The sequence below is a fragment of the Marmota marmota genome, unplaced genomic scaffold, assembly GCF_001458135.2.
Source record: "Marmota marmota marmota unplaced genomic scaffold, marMar, whole genome shotgun sequence".
In the NCBI taxonomy this organism is placed as follows: domain Eukaryota; kingdom Metazoa; phylum Chordata; class Mammalia; order Rodentia; family Sciuridae; genus Marmota; species Marmota marmota.
The window spans coordinates 50,558,335-50,565,418 of record NW_025999968.1 but is presented as its reverse complement, the minus strand read 5'-3'; the positions used below and the strand labels follow the sequence as shown (position 1 = coordinate 50,565,418).

At 38.6% G+C, this 7,084-nt stretch overlaps 1 non-coding gene across 1 annotated transcript; it reads left to right on the top strand.

Annotated features, from left to right (window-relative positions):
* Positions 1-3,028: 3,028 nt before the first annotated feature.
* Positions 3,029-3,135, top strand: LOC125617026. Its single transcript, XR_007347883.1, has one exon. It is a non-coding gene; the product is annotated as a U6 spliceosomal RNA (small nuclear RNA).
* Positions 3,136-7,084: the final 3,949 nt, after the last annotated feature.

Genomic DNA, 7,084 nt, shown 5'->3' with positions numbered 1-7,084 from the left:
ACTAAGGGTAAAAATACAAACCTTAGGAAAAAAAAAAAAAAAAAAAAACTAGAAGATAGAAATAAGATAGAAAATGGTTGAAAATGTCAAGTAAGGTATTACACAGATAGAAAATGCAAAAAGCTAAGACAACTATTAGATACAGACATACTTATTAAAGCAAAAAGAGGGAATTGGAAAGGGGTATATATCCCCCAAAGATAAACTTAAAATAACCCTTTTTACTCTAAACTTTTTAAATTTGGATTCATCAGGACTTAGTGCTGCGGAAAGGCATATGTATCCAAAAAATGTACATAAGCCTAAAGTACTTTGGAAAGATATTCTAACAGGACAATGGAAAGGTCCTGACCCAGTGATTGTCTGGAGTCGGGGGTCTGTTTGTGTTTTTCCACAGGGAGAACAGCAGCCCATTTGGATTCCAGAGAGATTAACTAAAACAATTTCTACAGATCGAAAAGAAGATGATTTGACTCAAATCCATAACAGCTGATATCCAGAACTCCAGCTTGGCCATTCTTACATCTGCGACAGTGATTAACCAGGATGCTTTTTTCAATAGCTATTTTATTATTGCATTTTTCCACATCATAAGGTTCTATTTTTATTTTTTGAGCTCATACAAACCTAGGTTAATGTTTTTCTGATCAGTTTTATTTTTTGACTGTGGAGTTTTTAAACATTGCAATGGAGATTTCACCCAGGTAAAGCTACAAGGCCTTTACTATTTTCTTATGTGTTGTACGTTTGTGTACACTCTTGTGTTTTGTGTTGTATGTCTGTATGTGCGTATGTCCATATTTCTTATATGAGGAGCGCTCATGAAAAAATGGATCCGAATTATTATTATTTTTTTTTATTCACGTGATTTAAATGGTTTAATTTAAATTAGGTAAACAGCTGTTAAGGATTGTTTTTAAAGGAGGTTAACAGATCTGTTTGTTTACTTTCACCTTTCCTTTTCATTATATTTAATAATTCTTTTCAGGATAATGTCTTTTTAGCATCATTGCCAGAATTCCTATCTTCATCCCAGTGCCGGTGAAGACAAAGATAAAACCAGACTACAGCTTCTATGATAGCTATCACAGTAAACTGTATAAACTGATGCATCAATGAATATAACTCAACAAGTAATGCTCAATCAAGGAGTTAACTTACTTTGGGAGGAAACGGATTTTGGGAGGAAATGGACATATTGATAGATTCCTCCGCTTTGAACTGCTTGCAGAACTTGCCTGGACTATGTAACTATCGTTTGGTGCAGCGAATTGTGGTAATGCTGGCATATCTTTGCTGATGGTGTCACTAGTGATGCAATTTTTATTTCCTTGCCAGCGCACCCCATGTTAATTGTGGTAGTGCTGGCATATCTTTGCTGATGGTGTCACCAGTGATGCAATTTTTCCCAAGGAGCCGTCAATTGGCTTGGTGTCGTGGCATTTCTGTATCCTCCTCCCTTCTGCTAGTGATGGTCTAAAATTTGGGGGCCAATGGCTGTATGCTGGACCGGTAGTCAGTGACGGGTATGATCCAATTGCAGTGGTATCAACCTAAGACAGGAGGCTGACGCCTAAAGGTCAGTTTTCCGATGACGGGTAAGAACCATATGTTGAATTGGACAACCTACCAGGCACGGTCCTTAAGCCACATTGCTTGTTGTTTAATTAATCAGAAGGGGGGAGATGCTGGGAGCCATTAGCCAAGTAGGTATGACAATTTCCTTGCCAGCGTACCCCATGTTGCTGACATTTTGCAGTGACATTGAATGTAGTTGACCTTGCTCAAGGACCAGGGCGGATTAGGGTGTTCCCGGTTTAACATAATCGGGTTTAGGGCGTTCCCAGTTTAGGTTCCAGGTTTAAGGTTTAAGATTATTCCTGCTGGGAATAGGGCGTATCCTGCTGCCTGAGTTCCCCTTGAGTTCTCACGGGATTCAGACAGTATATTTTGGGAGACAGAAGCCCAGTGGAGGTGGATTTGGGCAGAGAACGTGGATTTCCCCAGAACGTGATTGTAGACGGCTGGTGTGAGTTCGGGAATAAAGAGTTGCTGTTTGAATCTACAAGCTGTGTGGTGGCTCGTGATTGTGTGCCCAGCCAGACTGCGGCATTTGTGCCCAGCCAGACTGCGGCAATAAAGGGCCTTAAATGCCATGAATAGCATCTATGGAATGCTATGGAAGCACACAGCATCAGTATACAAGCTGGAATTGATAGCAAGATTAGTGATTGCTTTCTGGAGGTGTTACAATTTGAAGGTTCAACAAGAATTAGGAAAAGGGGGTGAGATGGGATGGCAAATGAGCTCTGGATATAGGAAAGAGCATGTTCATGAGACCCTCATACAAATTGAAAGGCAGGAGATTCTAGATGAAGCAAACAATGGGAAGGTGAATTGATTGGATGTTTTCCTGGAAAAGTCTGCATAGATCTAAGCTCTGTCATCATATATCTGAGCTCTGAACTTGATCTTTGCCGCATGGGAGGGAAGACAGTAAAATAGTTTGTGAAGACACAACAAAATAACAGTTTAAATCATCTGTAGGGTCATCCTAGGAGTCAAGCAAGATAATATTGAATACTCAGGTACTTAGTGCTTTTAAAAAGCTAATATTAGGCATGTTGAGAGATGTAAGGGGAGATGTAGAAAGGATAAAAGGTGTATTAAAGAAATTAGCTGTAGAACTTTCTAGAACAATGTAGGCAAAATCAAGGTGGCCTGAATAAGTATGGTGGCCATATAAGAAAGACAACAAGATGGATTTAGTAGATAGTTAGGGAGAAAAGGAATCAGTTAATTGATGGAGTAGAAGGAGAAGAAGGGATCGTGGATAGCAACAAAATTCCTCGCCTGCGTCTCTGAGTGGAGAATGTGCTTTTGTTGGGATACAGGACTCTGCAAGAAGACCAGATGTAGGGAGGTCTGGACTGAATGGAATTAGCAATAGATTCAATGTGTTTGCAGTTTCCATAGAATCGAGTAACCATTTGGTAAGCCAGGACCATCACTAAGAATTCAGATTCATGTGCTTACTTGGGCAGCACATATACTAAAATTGGAACAACCAAGAGAAGATTAGCATGGCCCCTGTGCAAGGATGGCATGAGAATTTGTGAAACATTCCATATTTTTTCCCATCAAAGAAAATTAAGTGGAGTAGAGTAGGGGGATTGAAGGGGAGAGAGGAGGAAAGACAATGGAATGAATCTGGCCTAACTTTCCTATGAACATACATAAATACACCCAGTGAATCTCACCATTATGTATATCCATAGTCATTAATTAAGGAAAAAAAAAAACACTGTAAGTAAACAGTAGAAAGATCAATAGAATAGAGGGAAGGGAACATGGAGAGAGAGCGGGAGAAGGAAAGGGGAAGTACTGGGGACTGAATTAGAGCAGGTTATATTTAATCATAATGTTATGAATAATTAAAAACAAACAAACAAATTAAAAGAACCACAGCCTCTGGGACAGGAGTCCCTGTGTTTTTCTTTCACTGTTAAAGCAATACACCTTCTTTTTCCTTTTTCTAAAAAAAAAAAAAAAAAAGAAAGAAAGAAAGAAAAGAAAAAGAATTGGATTCACATGATCTTGACACTGAATTCACGTGATACAGAGTGAGAAGAGAAGATGGCAGAAAGAGAGCTAGCATGGAACCTCAGAGAAAAGAAACCAGGAGCACAGTGTCTTCGGGGAAAGGATGTCAGCAGTTTGATCAGGTGAGGAAGAGGCCATCAATACACTTGGTGAAGGAAGTAACCAGGGAGGGGATGGAGCTGTGATTGAGGAGAAAATCCAGGAAAGAATATTTTAAAAATTGGTGTTGAAGAGGAAAGAAAAGATAGCCTACAGCTGAGAGGTGTAGCATAGTAAGAGAAATATCTTGTGGATGGGGAGAAAAGAGTTTTCAGGGCCTGGCAAGGAGCCAACCCAGACAGCTGCTTAAACATGCACACCTCTGTTAGAGTCTGTAAACAAGTCTGGATGGCGCCTGGCATTTTGCCAGAGGGAGTGGTTTGTGAAGTAACGCCAGCGAGCCATTTAGTGTGGAGATTCCTTATTGGTTGACTGCTGTATCTAGTTTATGTTAATTAGATAAGCTGTGTGGAATGTATATATACCCCTCCTGTCCTGCAATAAACGGGCTCCCACTCCTGCTGTATCAATGTACACAAGTTGCTCATCACCCCCGGTTATTTTGCTGCAGCCGGACTGCTGCACACCTCAAAGGCAATACTTATTGACACAGGGTTTTGGAAGATATGCAAAAAAGAAAAATAAATGCACTGAAGATCCTAGTAGAGAGGTTAAGCTGGCAACAGGGAAAGATGCATCTTATCTCTGCATTTGTGCTTTGACTCCCTCTGACTTCTCAAAGATCCTCCCATGTGAATTATTTAACTTAGATGTACAGGAATCCCCTCAATTGGAAACTTGAGGAGAAGCCCACCCTATCCTCTGCCTCCTCTAGCTATTGTCACCACATCCTTTATAGACACCACCTTCCTGTAGGTCCTCTCTCTCCCCTGCCTCCTTTGTCTTTATCTGTGTTTTTTTTTTCCTTTTGCGCTGCAATTAGGATTTTGTTCCTACCATTACACTAAATATCCCTGATGAAAATCAAGACGTGTAACTCTTGTCTAACTCAAGGGACATTTCTTCCATTTATTTCTTTCTCTTATATTAAAAACGTCAATATTTTTCACCAAACACTCCCAACTCCCTCCTACTTTGACATTATGATACATCCCATAATTCTCCAACCATCCCCTCTTTGATTATGATCCTCTTTTTATCTCCTAGCGGTGGATATTCTGAAGCCTTTCGTCAAGCCTCCTCTACTTGTCTTCTTCTCTCCTTCTTTTCTTTGGTGAGATCCTTCATCTAAACATTTTGGTTCTCTCTGATGCCCTGTTCTAAATCAGTCACCACCCTAAGTTCATGCTGATTTGTCATTACAGTGGCCTTTATAACATTCCCCTCAGTTGTCTGCCAATTGCATCTCGTTAGGTCAGACACCAACTTCATCTTTTTTTTTTCCTTCTTAGTCATGGCCTCCTCAGTTTCTTTAATTCTGTTGCCAGAAACACCATACTCCAGGCAGCAAATATGGAAGTCATAATGAATCCTGCTGTCTTAGGTTTCTATCATCTAAGCTACCCCCAGCTCCATTGCATTAATACCATCTGCAGTGCTTGACCCTCTCTATATATTTTCCATGCTTCTACCCTAGTCTCAGCCTTAAATACACTCATATAGAAAATTATAAGATCTCATCATTTCACTATTCCCAAAGTCACGTTACCCTGCACAGCATTAGTGGACCTGATTTTTCATAAAACCTGATTTTTACCATGCAACTTCCTTTATGAAGAGCCTCTTTACCTATGGAATCAAGCCTGTGCCCTGAGCTTCACATGACTCACCAAACTCCAGGCTTATTCATTACCATTTTACTTTTCTACATTTTCTCTACCACTCTTCAACTATAGACCTCACTCCAGGTGAGCTTCTCTTCAAAAGACTTGTGGATCATATGCATCCCTGTTGCTAAGCCTTTGACACTGTTTTTTCTTCTCTTAGAATTCCCCACCTACTTCAAGTCTTACAACTTCTTTGGAGTATATTTTTAAAACTTTAGGAAAAGTGAACTTTCATTATTATCTCACTAATGTGGACATTTACATTTATATTAAATTTAGTCTTTCATTATGTACATTTTATATGATTATAATACTGGGTATTTTTTTTTAAAAAATGGTATAGCTTGTTACTTTAAAAATATAAGGAATTTTAGCCTTAAAGAAGAAGGAAATTATGTCATTTTCAGGAAAATGGATGGAACCAGAGAACATTATATTAAGTGAAATACGCCAGATTCAGAAAGACAAATGTGATATATGTCCTCTCATATGTGGAAGCTACAGAGAAAAAAGGAAAAAAATGAGATCACGTGAGAATAGAAGGGAGACCATTAGGGAGGATAAAAGGGAAGAGGGGAAAGGAGGAGGGGTATTGGGGAATGATGTTAATCCAATCATGTTATATGCAGTTACCAATATGCCACAAGGAACCCTATGGTCCCTTATAATTAATTTTACCAATAAAATAACTTTAAGAAATAAGAAAATGTAAAAAAAATATATTTTGTTATAAACCTCTGTCAATACTAAGGACAGATATTTCAGAAAATAAGATAGCTATTGAGTGAATATTGTTGAAAGAGACTGCATAAAATCAAAGACTTTATTCGCATTGTGTCACAAGAGCTGATTACCATTCACAGTCCTAGAACTGAGCAGAGAGAAATGTATGTAATTTCTTAAATAAAGAATGGAGTAGAAGCTGGGTTGTTCAATGTGACTCTTGGTACCACAGGTCTTTGTCATTTTCTCTTACAACATAAAATTAATCAGAGGGCCTGACCAGAAATATTTTAAGTGAGCTATTTTCTTCTCATATCAGAGAGCTCAAAGTAATAGAATAAACAGTATTAAAAAAAACCATACTCACAAAGCACAGCAACATGAAGATTTAAAACATGATTTTCCTCTGGCAATTATCCAATTAAAACTGCTAAACCAAAAGTCAAGAAATTCATTTATGAACAAAGATCCCTTCTTGGGAAAATCAGTGTGCAGAGCTTAGCCCAGACACACATAAGTTTTTTTCACTGTGACTCTTAAAATATAGCCAATCTATTTTAGAATAAAAAGTAGCATTCATATTTCTGAATGGCTCTGCATGCTACCAGAGCCCAAAGAACCCCTAGCTGTTTGGAAAAGAGTCAAATTTCCAGCAGTTCCTTTCATAGGATCAGAAAGAGGGACACACAAAAGTGTGGCAAAACAACAATTCACAATTAAATATCTGAGGGGTTTAATGGACTGTTTTCCCAAGTGAATTACTCTGCTTGTGGAAGATCCTTAGAAATAGGTGATCTTTTGCAAGTTACAGGTTCAACATTGGAAGCTGAGGGCGTGCTGTATGTTTGTGTCCTCAGTGACACATTTTGCAAAACATCTGAATTTTAAGAAAAACAGTGGATCATCTGTTTAAAGCACCAAAATTCAATTTA